This window comes from Schistocerca serialis, chromosome 3, assembly GCF_023864345.2.
Source record: "Schistocerca serialis cubense isolate TAMUIC-IGC-003099 chromosome 3, iqSchSeri2.2, whole genome shotgun sequence".
Lineage (NCBI taxonomy): Eukaryota > Metazoa > Arthropoda > Insecta > Orthoptera > Acrididae > Schistocerca > Schistocerca serialis.
The window spans coordinates 789,200,800-789,223,292 of record NC_064640.1 but is presented as its reverse complement, the minus strand read 5'-3'; positions in this window follow the sequence as shown (position 1 = coordinate 789,223,292).

Sequence of the window (22,493 nt, the reverse complement as noted above, 5' to 3'; positions counted from 1 at the left end):
AAACCTAGGCCTCTTTGCATCCGAGCTTGGAATCATATCCACCTAGATTTTCAACGATTGATCCATGGTTTTACGACGAGACCAGCGTGGGAAACACAAGAAGATGAGTGCCTAGTTTTTCCATTATTACATGAAATGACTATTAACTGTGTTCTAATGACACCTGCCACATAATATGACTGTTGTTGCCCGATAATTCAGTATTTAGCAGCGTAAGCAACACCACAATCGTTATTAAAATTTTGACCTTTGTTGTAGGGTTGTTAGAAGCACCAATTCGCGAATAATTAACCGTGGTTTTAATTGGTACAAAATATGACGAGTGTGCATTGATGCGTTAATATAGTCAAATAGTCTAAGTACACTGTATTAATATACCCTGTTACTATGCGGAGTGCACTCTGCATACAGGTCAGCACAGTGACCAGCTTGACGAACACAAGTTCAGCAACTCACGTATCAAATTCTGATGTCATGTTAGCTAGTGTGGCTTTTATCCACTTCTGCCCCTCTCTTGCCAGGCAGTGTATCCTCTGTTGTCGACAACAACGTAGTTAAAAATGGCCAGCTGTATTCCAAGGACACGATGGCTTAATGTTGAATTTCCGATGAAAATCTCAGATTGGACGTTCGTGTTCCAAATACGCTGTGTGAAAACGGAAATGAGAGAACTACGCTGGCCAATGGTCTTGAAACTCCATGCTGTCGGTACCAATGACTAAATTCGCTGGTGATCCAGAGTCGCAACGATCATATGAAATTGTGAGAATAGTTGGCTACGATGACATGATTATCATCGCATTCAGTTATATTCGTTTGAAGAGGCCATTGAACGTACTGGATGGAATAAGCGCAGAGGAATACCTTAACAGTGCTGGTTAATGACTCTGAAAAAAGACCAGAGGATATCAGGATGCCACACCGCCCACTCTTGAGACCGTACTTCGTGGTGATAAAATAACGGGGACTCCATTCTGCGGGTCAAAAGGTCAGATAAACCAAAAGAAACAGGAAGACAGAAGCGCGTCATGGCAAGTGATTCGTGGTGATTGCGCCCCTCTCAATGGGGAATGGAGTGAACTTTCGAGCTGCAGGCCATTTAAATGATGACAATAACAACTCAGAAACCCCGTATTCACTGCATTTTCCTCTGTAATTTCTTATCAAACCTACAGAAGAGTTGTCATTAAATTTGTCTCGTACAGATCTGTTATTATTATGAAAAATACCATAGTTGCATTCGAAAAGTTGACATCTGTATCTTGGTAATTAATGGATTTGCGAAAACGTTTCGGTCTTTATTTTAGTAGCAACTGGCCAGTATTTATCCAGATAAAAAATTACAAGCATCTTCGAGGAGTCAAAAGTAGTTTTAGGCGAAAAACTTGGGCTCCTCACACTGAATGTATCATGGACAGTTACACTTCTCCAGCACATTGTAAGCACTCTGACGTAATGGTCTGTCTTCATATCATTTGAAGTCTTCATATCAGTCTTATACATGTTTCGATGGTGAACATGTTTGTGGTCTATTTTCTAGACGGCAGCGCGGAACTGTATCATAGACTTAGCTAAAATCGAGGTACATGGCGTTACATTGCGTCCACAGTATACCTTCGAAACCCGTGTACGAAAAGAGCAAACCGAGTTTCACACGATCGGTGCGCTAGTAGAAGTCGTGTTGGTTTCTATTGAGGAGTTATCTGATCTCCAAAATTTTCCTAATACACGGACTCAGAGCGTGTTGCCCAATATGAGCTAAACATTCGTCAGTGACACAGATTCGTTTGCAACTACATCGATATTACGTAAGCCACTTGAAGGTTAGCGGCGGAAGGTAATTCAGGTACAACTAATTCCCCCTTTCTCGTTCCACTCGCGAACGGCACTTGCGAAGATTCAAATGGTTCAAAATGACTCTGAGCACTAAGGGACTTAACTTCCGTGGTCATCAGTCCCCTAGAACTTAGAGCTGCTTAAACCTAACTAACCTAAGGACTCCACACACATCCATGACCGAGGCAGGATTCGAACCTGCGACCGTAGCGGTCGCGCGGTTCCAGACTGTAGCACCTAGAACCGAACGGCCACCCCGGCCGGCACTTGCGAAGAATGGTTGTCGGTAAGCCTCTGTCTTAGCCGGAATTTCTCGAATTTTCTCGTTGTGTTCATTTCATGAGACGCATCTTGAAGGTAGTAATATGTTATCCGACTCTTCGCGGACTGTACTGTCTCGGAATCCCAATAGCAAATCACTCCATGATACACAACGCCTCTGTTGCTGTTTCTGCCACTGGAGTCTGTTGAGCATCTCTGTAACGCTTTCGCACTGAGTAAACGATCCTGTTACGAAACGCACCGCCATTTGTTGTATCTTCCCTGTCTTTTCTATTAGTCCAAACTGGCAAGAGTCCTAGTGTGGTGAGAAATACCCAAGAATCGGTCGAACTACTTCTTTGTAAGCCACTTCTTTCATGGGTGAGTTACATTTCCCCAATATTCATCCTATAGATCGCAGCCTATCATCTGATTTTCCTACTACACTACTGGCCATTAAAATTGCTACTCCACAAAGATGACGTACTACAGACGCGAAATTTAACCGACAGGAAGAAGATGCTACGATATGCAATTGATTAGCTTTTCAGAGCATTCACACAAGGTTGGCGCCGGTGGCGACACCTACAACGTGCTGACACGAGGAAAGTTTCCAACCGATTTCTCATACACAAATAGCAGTTGACCGGCGTTGCCTGGTGAAACGTTGTTGTGCTGCCTCGTGTAAGGAGGAGAAATGCGTACCATCACGTTTCCGACTTTGATAAAGGTCGTATTGTAGCCTATCGCTATTGCGGTTTATCGTATCGCGACATTGCTGCTCGCGTTGGTCGAGATCCAATGACTGTTAGCAGAATATCGAATCGGTGGGTTCAGGTGAGTAATACGGAACGCCGTGCTGGATCCCAACGGCCTCGTATCACTAGCAGTCGAGATGACAGGCAGCTTATCCGCATGGCTGTAACGGATCGTTCAGCCACGTCTCGATCCCTGAGTCAACAGATGGGGACGTTTGCAAGACAACAACCATCTGCACGAACAGTTCGACGACGTTTGTAGCAGCATGGACTATCAGCTCGGAGACCATGGCTGCGGTTACCCTTGACGCTACATCACAGACAGGAGCGCCTGCGATGGTGTACTCAACGAATGGCAAAATGTCATTTTTTCGGATGAATCCATGTTCTGTTTACAGCATCTTGATGGTCGCATCCATGTTTCGCGACATCGCGGTGGACGCACATTGGAAGCGTGTTTTCTTCATCGCCATACTCGCGTATCACCCTGCGTGATGTTATGGGGTGCCATTGATTACCCGTCTCGGTCACCTCTTGTTCGCATTGACGGCACTTTGAACAGTGGACGTTACATTTCAGATGTGTGTTACGACCCGTGGCTCTACCCTTCACTGGATCTCTGCGAAACCCTACATTTCAGCAGGATAATGCACGACCGCATGCTGCAGGTCCTGTACGGGCCTTTCTGGATACAAAAAATGAAGGACTGCTGCCGTGGCCAGCACATTCTCCAGATCTCTCACCAATTGAAAACGTCTGGCCAATGGTGGCTGAGCAACTGGCTCGTCACAATACGCCAGTCACTACTCTTGATGAACTGTGGTATCGTGTTGAAGCTGCATGGGCAGCTGTACCTGTACACGCCATCCAAGCTCTGTTTGACTCTATGCCCAGGCGTATCAAGGCCGTCTTTACGGCCAGAGGTGGTTGTTCTGGGTACTGACTCTCAGGATCTATGCACCTAAATTGCGTGAAAATGTAATCATATGTCAGTTCTAGTATAATATATTTGTCCAATGAATACCCATTTATCATCTGCATTTCTTTTTTGTGTACCAATTTTAATGGCCAGCAGTGTATTTGTTTTATGTTGTCATTCCAATTAAAGTCGCTCCGAATGGTTGTTCCTAGATATTTTACCGTCGATGCTGTTTCCAGCAATTTGTCCTCAATGTTGTACTTAATAAAGCTTTGATTACCAGCATCTGAAGCTGACTGCAGAACGATTCTACTGTCTCCAACATAAATTGCGCTTAAGGACTACGAACATAACGTACGAGAAATTGTGGCTCATGCGGATGCGTGTAGATAGTCTGTTTCCCCTCGTTCTATTTTCGAGTGGAACTGGAAAGGAAATGACTAGTAGTGGTGTAGGGTACCCTACGTCTCGCACTGTATGGTGGATTGCGGAATGTGTATGTAGATGTACTTGTACAGTAGTGGGTTTCTAACCTATGTTTGTGCAGTATATTAGATTTATTTACGTCCAGGGTCAACTGCCAGTCCCTGTGTTTTTCATTAATCCTCCGCAGGACCTTTTACAAATCGCTACAGTCTCTGGCGCTGCTATCTTCATACAGAGAACTGCATCACCTTCGAATATCCTTATACAGTTTCCGACATTTTCCAACAGATTATTTATCTATATTACAAACAGTAATGGTCCTATCACACTTCCTTGGGGTACTCCTGAAATTACCTTTCAATCCGTCGAATTTGTTTCGTTTAGAGCGTTGCTCTGTCTACAAGAGAATCCTGAATCCAGACACAAATCTGGTCCTATACTCAGTAAGGGCGTATTTTTTCCACTAAACGGCAGTACAGGTGGTGTCAGATCCGTATCTGTAGTCAAGGGACACGGTATCGAACTGAGCGCCATGTCTAGAGCGCTGTGGATCTCATGGAGAAACAGAGCGAACTGAGTTTCTCAAGATCTCTGTTTGCGGAATCCATGCTGATTTGTATAGAAGGGAATTCCTTACTCTAACAACGTCATAATACATTAGCATAAAACATATTTCATGATTCTAGAACAGGCTAGCGTCAATGATATAAGCCTATAATTATATGCATCTGTCCTACGACCCTTCTTGAAAACGGGAATGACTTGCTGATTTTTCCTGTCGCTAGGTACCCTTCGTTGCTCCTGCAACCCACAGTAAACTACTGCTAGTGGGGAAACAAGTTCTTTCGCATAATCTCTGTAGAATCTTGCAGGTTTCTCACTTTCTCCTGATGTCTTTCACCTATAAAGCGATTGTAGTTGTTTTTCTATTCAGCGATCAGTTATCTCAATATCTGCCATCTCGCATCTCGGAGTTAGTACGATGGTGGAAGGGAAGGACCGTATTACGATCATCCGCAATGGAACAGTTCCGGAAGACTGATAGTATTTACGTATTAGTTCTCTAATTTCTCTAGTTTTCTCGTTGTTCTTATTTCGTGAGACGTATGTGGAAGGAAGTGATATGTTGTCCGACTCTTTGCGAACCATACTGTCTACATCTACATCTACATCCATATTCCGCAAGCCACCTGACGGTGTGTGGCGGAGGGTACCTATCGGTTCTCCCTTCTATTCAAGTCTCGTATTGCTCGTGGAAAGAAAGATAGTTGGTATGCCTCGGTGTGGGCTTTAATCTCTCTGATTTTTCTGATTTTATCCTCATGGTCTCTTCGCGAGATATACGTAGGAGGGAGCAATATACTGCTTGACTCCTCGGTGAAGGTATGTTTTCGAAACCGAGCGTCTCTCCTGCAGAGTCTTCCACTGGAGTCTATCATCTCCGTAACGCTTTCGCGATTACTAAATGATCCCGTAACGAAGCGCGCTGCTCTCCGTTGGATCTTCTCTATCTCTTCTATCAACCCTGTCTGGTACGGAGCCCACACTGGTGAGCAGTATTCAAGTAGTGGGCGAACAAGTGTACTTTAACCCAGTTCCTTTGTTTCTAATTGCATTTCCTTAGGATTCTTCCGATGAATCTCTCTCTGGCATCTGCTTTACCGACGATCAACTGTATATGATCATTCCATTTCAAATCACTCCTAATGCGTACTCCCAGATAATTTATGGAATTAACTGCTTCCAGTTGCTGACCTGCTATATTGTAGCTAAATGATAAGGGGTTTTTCTTTCCGAGTATTCGTAGCACATTACACTTGTCTACATTCTTGAAATTTCAATAGTAAACCCCTCCGTTTAGGTGCCAGATTGATCACTGAGTGATCGAACACATTATTTCGATCCGCTTACTGATTTTACGTGAGAGTGCGACCACTTTGGGTTTTTAGTCAGGTTGGTTGATAAAATTTTACTTTCAAAGCCGATGAACGCTTCTCTCATTGCCCTCAGTACGCTTATTTTCCGTTAGTTCAGCGTTGGTTTGTCAGTTAGGTTTTGACTTCACTTGAAAACATACTTGTCTAAGGCATAGTGAGCGATGCTTTTGAACTTTTCCGTATGTGCTCCACATCTTCGTCCTCTGCACTGAATATTTTATGTTGACTGATTACTAAGCCAAAGTATTTCCTACCGTGCTTACCTTTCCTTGTAATACTTAAAAGTTACAAACAAAAACTGTCTCGATCGTAGACAATGGTGACCGGTTTCAGTCGGTTTACAGGACATCTTCAGACTATTCGCTGAAACGGAAGAATATTTGGATATTTAGACGAACATCTAATGACAAGAGTTAAAAGTTAAAACATACAAACGTAAGAAAAATTAAAAGAAAGAGTAAATGTATCCAGTGGTGGCAGCTGGATGTGGTGAACGTCTGTTGAGAGACGAACGTCAGCTGCTGGATATCGTGGAAACGCTGTGAGTTAAGCACGGGCTCCGGAATAACAGCCAGCACCGTGTTGATATGGAGTGGTCGACACGAAGAATCGTCAATAGTGGTGTATAAAACATGTTACATCGCCGACAAGGCAACGTAAAATGTGGCTGTAGTGACAACAATGTTGCGTCGAGATTTTCAATGACGACGAGTGAACCTTAACTGGGCCTCATGAACAAATGAGCGTTGATGATAGTTGCTCAGTGGTAATGTTCACACAACAACAGACGCTAAACTTATAAAAAATAAAATATAAAAGAAACCACAATTATAGTCATCAACATAGCAAACATTTGTTGTTAGAAAATGGTGTGGCATTTTAATAAAGCCTTTTTCACCGTGGCTTATGTGACCCTACATAGTCAGAGGTAAAACTGCAGTAGTCTGGCTGCAGAGACATCAAGGTCAGCAGACAAAGAACGTAAAAAATAATATTGATGCTAATGCTACTAAATGGAACATCGTGGATGATTTAATTGGAGGGGTATAATATGTTACATAAAAGATGATAAAAGGATTGACAGAAATGCCGGAAGAGAAGTATGTAACTTACACGGTTTAAAAAAGGGGAAACGTCAGAGATTAAAACAGGACACGAAAGCGAAATTAAATTCTAGGAGCCCTGAAATATGTCATACACGGTACCGTCGCAGAATCGTTTGAGCTTTTGGTTTAGACTTTCCATTCTGTTCCAAACAAGAGGAACGAAAACAACTCTGGGTACAATGCTACAGGTAGTGAGCTTTGACTGCACGCTATGTGCCAACTACCTTCACCAAATCAGCCAACCTCCTAAAGGAACAGAGGATGGCCTCAGAACTCAAGCAGCAGGCGTCATTTCTGCCGACATGGGCCACGATTTGCTGCCTATTGCACTCAGTTGCCAGTAGAGACTCTCCCACGTCTCAGACGAGATCCCCTTCCGTCAAACATATCGAGTACACACTGACGTTTTATTCTGACGTGCTTGCTATTTTCCTGAGGAGCTCCATATCCCGCATGACACTGGAGCTCCCAGTGACTAGTATACCCGCCCTCTGCAGGAGATTCAGCCACTGGCCCTACAGAAGAGACAGCCCGCACTGGCTCAAAAACATTATAAACTTTGGGTAGAACCTCGTACCTGTTGCTAAGACCTAGGAAGTCAGCCGTGCGACCTGCTCGTACTTTCGCCTTTCGCTCAGGCACACTGGAACACACTGTCCGCCACTCACTCTCAAGTGAAGACTGACCGGTCAGATGTTGCGTATAGGAAGACGCAGCGACAACCAGGTCACCAGGGGATTCAAAGTGAACCAAAGTTGTAGAGATCGTCGCTAGTGCCCCGATGTCGCTGCAGCTTTGAGCAGTAGCCGGAAGCCTGTCGACCGTAGCCAAGGCAGCTTCCAGCTGATTACTGTCAGAGGCCAGTTCTTGTATCCACACACAACAAGCACAGTTCCTATACTATGGTACTGTGTACAAAAACTGTCTAAAATCAAAAAAATACAAAAAAAGCAGTCAGGACTAATTGAGGAGAACGTACAGACCGCCATAGAAGAGATAATTACCTGATTGTGGCGTTTCGGACGTTGGGATGAACACAAAATATAAAGGAGAACTATAAACAAACACTAAAATCTGATCTGCAGAGTTCACACTAAACAGTAGGATTTCAGGATTCGCAAGTTCTTAAAATAGAAATAAATTTCACTACTGAAAACAGATGTATCAACAAACTTCTTGGCAGATTAAAACTGTGTGCCGGACCGAGACTCGAACTCGGGATCTTTGCCTTTCGCGGGCAAGTGCTCTACCAACTGAGCTACCCAATCACATCTACATCTACATCTACATTGATACTCCGCAAGCCACCCAACGGTGTGTGGCGGAGGGCACTTTACGTGCCACTGTCATTACCTCCCTTTCCTGTTCCAGTCGCGTATGGTTCGCGGGAAGAACGACTGTCTGAAAGCCTCCGTGCGCGCTCACTACTCACGACTCACGCCCCGTCCTCACAGCTTTACTTCTGCCAGTACCTCGTCTCCTACCTTCCAAACGGGGCGGGGCGTGAGTCGTGCTTGGGTAGCTCAGTTGGTAGAGCACTTGCCCGCGAAAGGCAAAGGTCCCGAGTTCGAGTCTCGGTCCGGCACACAGTTTTAATCTGCCAGGAAATTTCATATCAGCGCACACTCCGCTGCAGAGTGAAAATCTCATTCTGGAGATGTATCAACAGTTACTCTCCACGTGAAACTCAGCACACATAAAAGCTACTTCATGAAATAAATACGCAAGATCCTAATGTAATTAAATACTAGACAATTAGATAAAAACACAGGTAAAATTCTCTTCTTGTCAGAAGATCGTAAAAAATTTTTAAAAATGTCGAACTAAACTGAACGCTGTGCATTAACGCAAACTACTGGCGCTGCCGCTGCTGGAGACTCCTCCCGCCTAGGCGACTGACCCTAGGTTATATGCATCTGTATCTGTCCTCTGACCCACTGAAAAGACTGCTGCTTTTTCCGATTGTATAGGTTACTCTGCTACTCGAGTATTTGCTTCCTTAATGTAACGCCCGTCTGAGCCATTCCGCAGAATCCTGCAATCACCACCCGATGGAGTGGGTACAAAATACTGCAAAAAAGTTAATGAAGCCTCTGGTTTTGCCATTCCACTTTGCTCCAAACCAGGAGAGAACAGTCGATGCTGAGGACGGTGGTACAAGTCGCAAGCTGTGATTCAGCCTTATGTGCGACGCTATCTTCACCATTTCAGCCATTTGTCAAAGGAGCCTAGGATGACCTCAGAACTCAGGCTACATGCGTTAGTGTTGCTGTCACATCCTACGACTTACAGCTAGATTCTCCAGGTTCGCTTGACGACCGCCAGTTGAGCCTCCTTCACATCTTGGACGATACCTCAATAGACATACCAAGTCTGTACTGATCAACTTTTCCGACCTGGCTGTTTGATGGTCTCCAAGACACACTTTAAACTGGAGCTCCGTATGACTACTAAATCCTCTCTGTGTGAAATTCTTGACTTCGTTGCACAATCGGCCCTAACCCCAGTAGATGAAGTGAGTCGTACTACCACCACAGATAAAGACATCAGACTTGTTTTTAAGTCTGCCTCTACATCCGGGGTCGCCAAGGCAAACCTGTGTGCAGTGACGCTATACTACGAAGTATCCAGTTCGAATTCTTATGATGGAAGTAATTACCACCAGCAGCATTTGGCCGCTAAGAAGAGGAGAACTGATGACGTTAAGTTCCTGATCACTAGACTTGGGTCCAATGATGTGGATTAAATTCCAAACCCCTTTGCAGTGTCACATGGAGTGTGTGCATATGACGCTGTTGATGGTCGTCCGTCCGTCGGATGTGGATTTTAAGTTCGGCAGCTCACTTGATCCTATTTGAGAAGAGTTGCCTTAGTGCCAACACTGGGCTCCACTCTCTCCCTTCTCTCACTACCATACAATATGAACATGACACCACGCTGTACACACATCCAATAGATTCACTTACGCTTAGGACACAACTCTTAACACACCGCGAGAAAAAGATTCATTGCGTGTGGAGGAAGAAGTTCTTCTGCGATTGTGTGGCTGAACCTGCTCCTCCCTGTCTTCAATGCAACACTGCCGTATCCCTTTTTCTTTCATTACCTGTTTTTGCGTCATACCTGTAGATAAGGCATACAACACCCAACAGCCGTGCAGCTAATTCCCACAATCGCTTTCTGTTCAGAATACCACCTCGTCACTACCCACCACTCATTTTCTGAAGAAGACGAAACTTGAGTGTCTAGCGTATTGGAAGGCTCGGTGGAGTTAGGGATCCCACGCGACGGTAGAAACTCCCGCGGTGCACAGTAGTTGCTACAGAACCGAGAGCCGAGGCAGCACAGGATAGCAGCCTGAAGCCTGTCGAACGTGCCCAACACAGCTTCTTGCTGTTTGCAGCCCAATTCTCTCCACCTACAAGCAGTTAACACCATCCCTTTTCATATTACACATTCAGTTTAGGAACCTGAATAAATGTAATGAGCCGGCCGCGGTGGTCTAGCGGTTCTAGGCTCGCAGTCCGGAACCGCGCGACTGCTACGGTCGCAGGTTCGAATCCTGCCTCGGGCATGGATGTGTGTGATGTCCTTAGGTTAGTTAGGTTTAAGTAGTTCTAAGTTCTAGGGCACTGATGACCGCAGTAGTTAAGTCCCATAGTGCTCAGAGCCATTTGAGCCAAATGTAATGACCTAACGACACGAAACTAAATGGGTAGACCAAACGCTTTGCGGAAACCGGTCTCTATTTCTACTGTAGTAGGGGCTACTATACTTTATTACGGTAAAAGCTGAGCCACTAGTTACTGTGTTGGGTAGACGTAATTACTAAATTCACAACGGAACAGTTGCTGAGTTTGCTGAAGGCAGTGGGGCTGCCGTCAAAACCACTAGGTCTGTAACAAATGTCGTGTAGGAATAAGTTAAGTGAAGCTAGGATGCTGCCAGTTGCTGTCAGGGTGTTTTCAGCAACTGAAATAATATAATGAAGTAACAAGCAAACAGTTGCATATAAGAAATTTATTATTTGATTATATAATACTGTAGTTGATGAAGATAGATAAAATACTAAACTGAAATAATACAACAGCTTGTCAAAAAATTCACAGTCACGGCGACAAACCAAAGTTGATGTAATCAACGAAAAAAGGTGCGATAGTAATAAAAGCAATTGCAAGGCAAACGAAGAATCGCTATCGATAAACAATTTAGGTGCATTCCTACATGCTTAGTGCACACATACCATCAGATCAATAGACCAGCTGTGTGTGGCTTGGTATACTGCCATCATTAAAGAGCATTATAGGCTAGAGCAGTGGTTTTCAGATTTTCGGGTGCACAAGTCTCTTGAGTCGAACATTAACATCCACGTCACATTCAGTGCATAACATCCGACACGACATGTGGAAAAAAATAAACTTAAGTTTCGAAAAAAAACGAATAGGACTAGTTATTTCTCTATTAATTGTTGACATCTTTTTTCTTGTGCATTTGTCCCACGTCTGTGCAGATTCGGCATGGTTATTAAAGGATGTGACATAGTTAATTTAAGGAGTAGCCAGATGCCCCTCCTGTAGCCACCCCGTTAACCCTCTGCCCCCCCTCCTCCCCCGCACCGCATCCCCTGCTGTTGGGGCGGAGTGTGTATAGCCCACTGCGTGTAGTGTGATTCATGTGAAAGTGTGCGAAAGGTCTCTAATTGTTTGCGAATCGTGTAACTGAGGCGAAACTTGGGTACCAGCCTGGTATTCACCTAGTCGAACGTGGGGAACTTCCTAAAAACCACGTACAGGCTCTCCGGCACATCGACCCTCTTCGTTAATCCGCCAGGAGAGTCCGATCCGCAGTCGGCGGACCTCCTCGCACCGTAAGCGGCGTTTCCACCCGCAGGGCTGTCTGGGCGACCTTTTTTTTTTTTTTTGACATAACACATTTACTCAATTTTTAATGTTATTACATCTTATTCTTGCAACAAAGTAAAAGGGAAGATGAGCTCGATTCTTCATCAGCAGCTCCTCATATCTCGGCACAAGACTGAACATTGGTAGTCGAATCTCTTTCTCCACGTTACTTCGCGATCTATATTTTGTATTGACAACCACCTGCGGGAACTCGTGCTTCACCAAGCCCAAAACTCAACTAGTGATGTGGAAATGAACAACGTTATAGTTGTCTAGCTTCATCCAACTTAATAACGAAATCGCCGTTACGTTTGGGGTTTTCAGCCAATTGATCATTAATATTGTGAACCACATCGACGACCAATAGTGTTGTCTGACAAACGCACACTTGCCAGTTGGTTAAATGCCAACTTGTCTATCATAACAGGTACCATGTTCAGAGCAGCTGATAAAATAAGATAATGTGAGATATGTTGCTATCTGCTAAACGGCGGGCAACTTTGTAAGACAAAAGAAAGGCCTTCGTAGAAATTGTAGATTGTTTAGTGAAAACTTTTTTGTTCTCTCATTTGTTTTAACTTGTGGGAATTTTATTATCGTAGTTTGGTTACCAAACTTCTGTGATTTGATTCTAAATAGCGTTTCATTAGCATCTTGGACTTCTTCGTTGCCAACATTAGGACACGTCAAACAGATATTCAAGTAACAGTTGTCAATACTTCTTGCATTTTCGTCTATTCTTGTCTTTAGTGCTGCATGGTTCATTTGAAATATCACGTATTGTACTTTCATTCAAAAATTTATCCATCCCGTCAGAGACATGCAGATGACAGAATGCAGACAACAGTTAAAAACAACATGCTTTAGGGAAAACTAACCTTCGGACTAATTCTTACTGAATAAAAAGAAATAAGTCGTATCACAGACCCTGCCTATAGTCTATATCTAGGCTATTATCCACTATGTACTTTCTCGCATGGCTTCAGAGTTATTAGTTCAACGAGTCTTTGTGGAGTTTGAGAAATGGGAGAGACTTGTTGCCAAATTGAAGCGTAGGGTAGAGTCGTGATTTGTGGGTCGTTACTCAGATGAAATACTGTTGCCCGCGAAAGGCGAGTATTCGTGTTTGAGTAGCAATCTGGCACGCAGTTGTAATTTCTCACGAATCTTCCCGACAGCGTGAACCCTGCGATATAGTGATGCAGTTGTTCTTGAAATATATGGGCATTTCACTTTTAATCTAGCATCGGATAGTTTGATCACCGTATGTTAGAGATAATATTTTGATTTTCTGAATTCAATATGTTTGTGTAGAACTATTCAAATGCAGATTTAGATTTGGGGAGGGGGGGTTGTTTGGGGGAGGAGACCAGACAGCGAGGTCATCGGTCTCATCGGATTAGGTAAGGAGTGGGAAGGAAGTCGGCCGTGCCCTTTCAAAGGAACCATCCCGGCATTTGCCTGGAGCGATTTAGGGAAATCACGGAAAACCTGAATCAGGATGGCCGGACGCGGCATTGAACCGTCGTCCTCCCGAATGCGAATCCAGTGTGCAAGCCACTGCGCCACCTCGCTAGGTACATGCAGATATAGGATTTAGCATCGCTATAGCTGAACGTCGGGTACTGTGTACGTTGCGTGTGTGCCCGCAGCTAAATAATGCTTGTAACAGAGACGTCTTTTTGTAAGGTTATTCCCACCCTAAGGCAAATAGCGGAGAAGGGCGTGGGAAAAGAAAAAGCAATTGTGAGAGAACAACACAGGTGATTAGACGCACCGCAGTGGGACGGAGGTAGTTGGAAGCCGTGCTGACTGGCGTAATTGGTGTCGCAGATGCAGTGAAGTTGCGGAAATGTCGTTCACTTAGGTGCTCAGAAGTTAATTTCACGTCATTTTAAGCTAATCTGTAAGTTCTACCACTAGAAAATTCGAAATCATCATCTTCAGTACCAACGCACACCTTGACAGCTGGTTACAGATAAAAATTGAACCGACGTGTTGAGGAACATATTTCCCAGACGTGTAGCTAGTGAAGAGAAGTTCACCCATCAAAATCAACTCCCTATGTTAAGAAAGTGTTTTCATGTATGTACTAAAGGCAATCCGTTAAAAGGACGTGACCGGTTTCTTTCCTCATCCTTGTCCGTTTAGAGCTTTTTTCCGCATACAGCGACGTTGACGTCAAACCTGTTTTTCCTCTCTTTTTAAATGAGAGCGTAGCGTGTTGTAACGGGACGTACTAGGAAATTTACGTTCACCTTTAACTCTGTGCGCATTCTCCCAGTTCATTTAGTTCAAATGGTTCAAATGGCTCTGAGCACTATGGGACATAATTTCTGCGGTCATCAGTCCCCTAGAACTTAGAACTAATTAAACCTAACTAACCTAAGGACATTACACACACCCACGGCCGTGGCAGGATTCGAACCTGCGACCGTAGCGGTCGCGCGGTTTCAGACTGTAGTGCCTAGAACCACTCGGCCACCCCGGCTGGCGTTCATTTAGTGGAACTACATTTTGGCGTCTGAAATTACCTTTCAACTAGCTGATGCATTTTGAAGAAAGATGTCGTTTGACCTTTTATGTTGTTCAGATTGTGTCTAAGCTATAACAAACTTACCTGCCTTCAGTCGTTAAAAGACCGGATTAATAAAGCCCTTCACACCTACACAACGTTTGAAGTACCTCATCAAGCCCAATTACCATTTCACTGTTGAACAGTTTCAGTTGGTTATTAGGATTATGCGTTTCAATCTGTAAAAGCAGAATCCTCATAAGATCACTTTGTCTGCAGTCTAACTCTTCGTCTGTTCAGACCCCTTATTCTGAGGAAGGGCTAGAGGTGTAAAGTTGAAATTCATGTCAAATTCGAAGATATACGGTTCCTTGGCGTTGTAAAAATTTCAAGCTTCAAAGACAGTGCAATCCAAAGATAAGGCTATTTATGACAAATATTTTGATACCCACACCCTCACACATCAAACCCAATAAATGAACTCTCTACACACATAATTAAGTTTGTACAGAACCCTCAGAGCGCCAGTCCTACGCGAACTTTTCCGTTTTTTTTATTCCGCTATCGTTTATTTAAATATCTACCATTTTGACGTTCGTGCGATGATTGGAAAGAGGAACTGTGCAAGTGATCTTCAGTGGCAAAACCGTTAGGGATGATCAAATTCAGAAATGCAGTCTTCCTTCTGTCATCTTCTATTTCGGTACCAGTATGGTCACTGAACGACCGAATAGGTGATTTTGTTCCGCGTACTGACTTTACGTAAGGCGAAACCTTCTTAGGAATGTTACTTAGCTCCTTTGGCTAAATTTTACTTTCAAATTCACTGAATGCTACTCGTACTATTCCCCGTATTTCATTTTGGTTCTTGCAGCTTCTTTTATGAAACAGGTTTTGATTTCACTGAAGTCGGAGATGACGCAGTCCTCATCATTGTTACACGGCTCTTGAACGCCGAGGGTCTTTTCCATTCCTCACAACCATGCAGAGGTATACAGTGTATTGTACAATTCTTTTGACTACCATCCATTTGTACTTCACATTTCCGTCCACAGAGTCTAGTATTTGACATTCTGCATTTTGCATCCTGTTACTCTTGCAAAACTAAAATATTTTCCGAAAATTTCGGGCCTGTTAGCTACGAGGAGGTCAAACTGTTTTTCTCACGCGTCGGTTCTCTATCTGCCCGAAGTACTGTTCCGACAAGACTAAAAATAATCTCTCATGAATTCTTGTCTCTGTGATCAGTGCTAATGGTATGACTCTCCCATTCTACAGATAGGAATTTGATGTTCTGATCAGGGAACGTACAATAGTTATCCACAAGGTTTCTCTGAACCGCTCAACCAGATAAATCCTGACGCAGGCAATCTGCAAAAGAATACGATTACCATGTTTGACCCACGTTTGATGTTTAACTTCATCCAGACTATTTCATATTTTGATTCTGTTATAATACCGCCAGATAGTACTGAGTTCTTTACTGCCATAAATATGCTGCCTCACTGGCATTTAACCTATCCGGGTATTCCAATGTGAATAAAGGATTTAGTTTCGGTTTACTTAAAATTTCAACGAGTTTTATGTTGCAATTCCGAGATTTTTATGGCTGATCTGTCTTAGATTTATCCATACATTTCATTATTGACCCTAAGACGGGGTTCCTCTAACCTAAAGAGACCCTATGTGCACAGTACACATACTTTGCTACCAGAGTAGCCGCCTTAATCGTGCAATGCATGCCTTATCTTTTGAGGTGACCAATAAGGTAGACACCAGTTGGCGGAGGTAGAAGAATTCCCTTTCGAGATCGTCGCACAATCGTCTGAATTGTTGTTCAGGCCTTTCACTCGACTTCAGACCAGACGACCGCCCTCGATGCTGGATAGGATGTAGTAAACAGTGGGCCATGCTTGCACGCCTCGTGCGATGCTAGTAGCCTTCATCAATCCAGACAACCGTCTAAACTCTGAAGGAACCGACAATGGCCATCAGAACACAGACCGCAAGCGCTCTTTGCGTCAGCGTGGGGAAATACCCTACTGGCCATTAAAATTGCTACACCAAGAAGAAATGCAGATGATAAACGGGTATTCATTGGACAAATATATTATACTAGAACTGACATGTGATTACATTTTCACACAATTTGGGTGCATAGATCCTGAGAAATCAGCGCGCAGAACAACCACGTCTGGCCATAATAACGGCCTCGATACGCCTGGGCATTGAGTCAAACAGGACCTTCGTGATGCAGCTTCAACACGATACCACAGTTCATCAAGAGTAGTGACTGGCATATTGTGACGAGCCAGTTGCTCGGCCACCATTGACCAGACGTTTTCAATTGGCGAGGGATCTGGAGAATGTGCTGGCCACGGCAGCCGTCGAACATTTTCTGTATCCAGAAAGGCCCGTACAGGACCTGCAACATGCGGTCGTGCATTATCCTGCTGAAATGTAGGGTTTCGCAGGGATCGAATGAAGGGTAGAGCCACGGACCGTAACACACCTGAAATGTAACGTCCACTGTTCAGAGTGCCGTCAACGCGAACAAGAGATGACCGAGACGTGTAACCAATGGCACCCCATACCATCACGCCGGACGATACGCCAGTATGGCGATGGCAAATACACGCTTCCATTATGCGTTCACCGCGATGTCGGCAAACACGGATGCGACCATCGTGATACTGTAAACAGAACCTGGATTCATTCGAAAAAATGACGTTTTGCCATTCGTGCACCCAGGTTCGTCGTTGAGTACACCATCGCAGGTGCTCCTGTCTGTGATGCAGCGTCAAGGGTAACCGCAGCCATGGTCTCCGAGCTGACAGTCCATGCTGCTGCAAACGTCGTCGAACTGTTCGTGCAGATGGTTGTTGTCCTGCAAACGTCCCCATCTGTTGACTCAGGGATCGAGACGTGGCTGCACGATCCGTTACAACCATGCGGATAAGATGTCTCTCATCTCGACTGCTAGTGATACGAGGCCGTTGGGATCCAGCACGGCGTTCCGTATTACCCTCCTGAACCCACCGATTCTATATTCTGCTAACAGTCATTGGATCTCGACCAAAGCGAGCAGCAATGTCGCGATATGATAAACCGCAATCGCGATTGGCTACAGTCCGACGTTTATCGAAGTCGGAAACTTGATGGTACGCATTTCTTCTCCTTACACGAGGCATCACAGCAACGTTTCCCCAGGCAATGCCGGTCAACTGCTGTTTGTGTATGAGAAATCGGTTGGAAACTTTCCTCATGTCAGCACGTTGTAGGTGTCGCCACCGGCGCCAGCCTTGTGTGAATGCTCTGAAAAGCTAATCATTTGCATATCACAGCATCTTCTTCCTGTCGGTTAAATTTCGCGTCTGTAGCACGTCATCTTCATGGTGTAGCAATTTTAATGGCCGGTAGTGTATTTCCAGACCATTTCACGCAGTGCGTTCAACAGGCGCACGTCTTAGACCACACTTCTCGGCTTTTGGTGCACACTGGCCTACGTTTCCAACCTGCCTTAAGTTTCCTGGAACGGTTTCATTAGGTGCCTATCGTTGGAGCTCCCAACGACCAACAGACGCTATATTCAGTGCTGGCTCATGTGTGTTATCCACTAAGGGCAGGGCCTCATACCTGTGGCTAAGTCTAACCTCATTCGCCATCCACCCACAGAAACATGATCGTGCCACTCACCCTCGAGTGACGACAAACAATTCAAATGATGCGTATCAAGAGACGCAGTGACATGGGATTTTCTAGATGAGTTCAGTGGTACCAGAGGTGTTGAAGTTTTCGTCACTGGTATCCCAACGTCGCTGCAACTTAAAGCAGCAGCCTGAAGCTTGTCCAACGTGGTCAATGGATTTTTTAACGTCTTCGAACAGACAGAACACCTTGTGGCTGCTCACAACGTGCTTAGTCTCTAAATCATTTCCCACAGCATGGCGTGGTGATACAGCAACAAGTATGTAGAATGAGGAGAAGAAAACAGTCTTCGCTGTGATGCAACCAAGCCTGTTTTCTTCTTCTCATTCCGCGTAGTTTCGATTCATCTCCTTCGATGTAAAAATTATACAAGCTATCGAAACAATTTACTAACCAAATCACTCAAAGCCTAATTGAGAAAGAATAGACAGACAGTAACAAGAGATAAAGTTACCGTGTTGTGACCCTGCAGGTGGAGTAAATCAACATTATGAAAATAGCGATATTTATTCAATATAAACGGAAATAAAAAAGTTACATTAAAATAATAATGATAAAACCACTTGTATTTACGCTGTTCGAAAAGAGAAAATGGAGAAATTAATTTGTTGTATAAAAATCAAACCACACGAGAAGGAAAGGTAAATCGAACACCTGCGTTCCTATTGATATTTTCAAACCACTGATGACCTTTGTAGCAGACGCTAAGTTCCTTACAGACTGCGAAAGAGAGACAGAAAACGAAACTGTAAGAAAGCCTATGTTGTTGTTGTTGTTGTTGTGGTCTTCAGTCCTGAGACTGGTTTGATGCAGCTCTCCATGCTACTCTAGCCTGTGCAAGCTTCTTCATCTCCCAGTACCTACTGCAATCTACATCCTTCTGAATCTGCTTAGTGTATTCATCTCTTGGTCTCCCTCTACGATTTTTACCCTCCACGCTGCCCTTCAATACTAAATTGGTGATCCCTTGATGCCTCAGAACATGTCCTACCAACCGATCCCGTCTTCTGGTCAAGTTGTGCCACAAACTTCTCTTCTCCCCAATCCTATTCAATACTTCCTCATTAGTTATGTGATCTACCCATCTAATCTTCAGCATTCTTCTGTAGCACCACATTTCGAATGCTTCTATTCTCTTCTTGTCCAAACTATTTATCGTCCATGTTACACTTCCATACATGGCTACACTCCATACAAATACTTTCAGAAATGACTTCCTGACACTTAAATCTATACTCGATGTTAACAAATTTCTCTTCTTCAGAAAAGCTTTCCTTGCCATTGCCAGTCTACATTTTATATCCTCTCTACTTCGACCATCATCAGTTATTTTGCTCCCCAAATAGCAAAACTCCTTTACTGCTTTAAGTGTCTCATTTCCTAATCTAATTCCCTCAGCATCACCCGACTTAATTCGACTACATTCCATTATCTTCGTTTTGCTTTTGTTGATGCTCATCTTATATCCTTCTTTCAAGACACTGTCCATTCCATTCAACTGCTCTTCCAAGTCTTTTGCTGTCTCTGACAGAATTACAATGTCATCGGCGAACCTCAAAGTTTTTATTTCTTCTCCATGGATTTTAATACCTACTCCGAATTTTTCTTTTGTTTCTTTTACTGCCTGCTCAATATACAGATTGAACAACATCGGGGAGAGGCTACAACCCTGTCTTACTCCCTTCCCAACCACTGCTTCCCTTTCATGTCCCTCGACTCTTATAACTGCCATCGGTTTCTGTACAAATTGTAAATAGCCTTTCGCTCCCTGTATTTTACCCCTGCCACCTTTAGAATTTGAAAGAGAGTATTCCAGTCAACACTGTCAAAAGCTTTCTCTAAGTCTACAAATGCTAGAAACGTAGGTTTGCCTTTCCTTAATCTTTCTTCTAAGATAAGTCGTAAGGTCAGTATTGCCTCACGTGTTCCAGTGTTTCTACGGAATCCAAACTGATCTTCCCCGAGGTTGGCTTCTACCAGTTTTTCCATTCGTCTGTAAAGAATTCGTGTTAGTATTTTGCAGCTGTGACTTATTAAACTGATAGTTCGGTAATTTTCACATCTGTCAACACCTGCTTTCTTTGGGATTGGAATTATTATATTCTTCTTGAAGTCTGAGGGTATTTCGCCTGTTTCATACATCTTGCTCACCAGATGGTAGAGTTTTGTCAGGACTGGCTCTCCCACGGCCGTCAGTAGTTCCAATGGAATATTGTCTACTCCGGGGGCCTTGTTTCGACTCAGGTCTTTCAGTGCTCTGTCAAATTCTTCACGCAGTATCGTATCTCCCATTTCATCTTCATCTACATCCTCTTCCATTTCCATAATATTGTCCTCAAGTACATCGCCCTTGTATAGACCCTCTATATACTCCTTCCACCTTTCTGCTTTCCCTTCTTTGCTTAGAACTGGGTTTCCATCTGAGCTCTTGATATTCATACAAGTCGTTCTCTTATCTCCAAAGGTCTCTTTAATTTTCCTATAGGCAGTATCTATCTTACCTCTAGTGAGATAAGCCTCTACATCCTTACATTTGTCCTCTAGCCATCCCTGCTTAGCCATTTTGCACTTCCTGTCGATCTCAATTTTGAGACGTTTGTATTCCTTTTTGCCTGCTTCATTTACTGCATTTTTATATTTTCTCCTTTCATCAATTAAATTCAATATTTCTTCTATTACCCAAGGATTTCTACTAGCCCTCGTCTTTTTACCTACTTGATCCTCTGCTGCCTTCACTACTTCATCCCTGAAAGCTACCCATTCTTCTTCTACTGTATTTGTTTCCCCCATTCCTGTCAATTGCTCCCTTATGCTCTCCCTGAAACTCTGTACAGCCTCTGGTTCTTTCAGTTTTTCCAGGTCCCATCTCCTTAACGCCTAAATAACTTTAAAAAATTATCTTGAAACTGAAGGAGTATTTTTCTCAGAAACCTTCACCAACTTTGAATCACTTTCTGTTGTTGATCAACTGTCAAAAATAACTTTATGAGTGCGTGAAATTCCTTTATGTCTTTTGGACCGTTATGCGCCTAACACTAGTATTTTAAAATCTGTCTAAATGATACTAATCATTTGATGAAAATCTCATTTTACTTGCATTATTATCCGGTATGTACCTTCGTAACTGAAGCAAAATTATATTGTAATCAAAGTCATTTCTGTACCAGGTTGGTAAATATTTCCTTCACCCTCGCAAACTTGTATTTGATATCCGTCCAGGAAGGTTGCTGGACTATTAATGACGTGATTTATAAATATGCGATTCAGGAGAGAAGATACATCCAAACAAAGAATGGAAAAGGAAGCAGTCTACAAGGAACCAAACTGCGCTTTTCAGAGGCCTCATAGTAACAGAAGTAACCATATTTTCCCTCTATATTAAGCAGAAAATTACAGTATCTCTGTTGCGGATGTAAAAGTTGGAGGTGGATGAATGATGAGTAACTTTATAACAAGCAACGCGCAGAGGCTGTGCGTACGGAGAATGCTCTCAGACAACTTTCTTGTTTTGTGTAACTGTCTAAATTTGTATTTATGTTACTTGTAATGTGACACCGCGCGGCCTGACGCTTTTGTCCTCCACTGAAGCGTATGCAGAAGGCAACAAACTCATAACTAGCCGTGGCAGAAACACCTGCCCTTCCGGCCACGTGTCACCTAAGTTTCTCTGACAGCCTCCAAAATACTCATATTCGCGCTACCTGTCGCCAGGGTATATAAAGCAAACGTTATTAATATCTCCCAGCTCGGAATGTATTTTGGGTACTGTGTCACGTACGTCATCGCTGCTGCTAACTGAAGTATCATTGTCGTTGCCGTTCGTCTGTTTCCTTACAGCGTTAATTTAACTAGAACATAATTATAGAAATATTTATTCGAGTGTTCCTTCTTCTTTTCAGTTAAGGCACTGACTTTTAGTAGTAACAGAGACAGTAGCGGTCGGTATCCTAAGAAAGGTGAGCGATGTTGAAATCAGAAGCATTTTACGACACAAGAGTCTGACGCTCTTATACTGCAGATCTGTTTTCTTCTCTACTCCTTTTACTGATACATCGACACGACTGTAATTACAAACGAACATATGGGTAGCTCTGTCATAACATCCATCCATCACAAACATATTTTC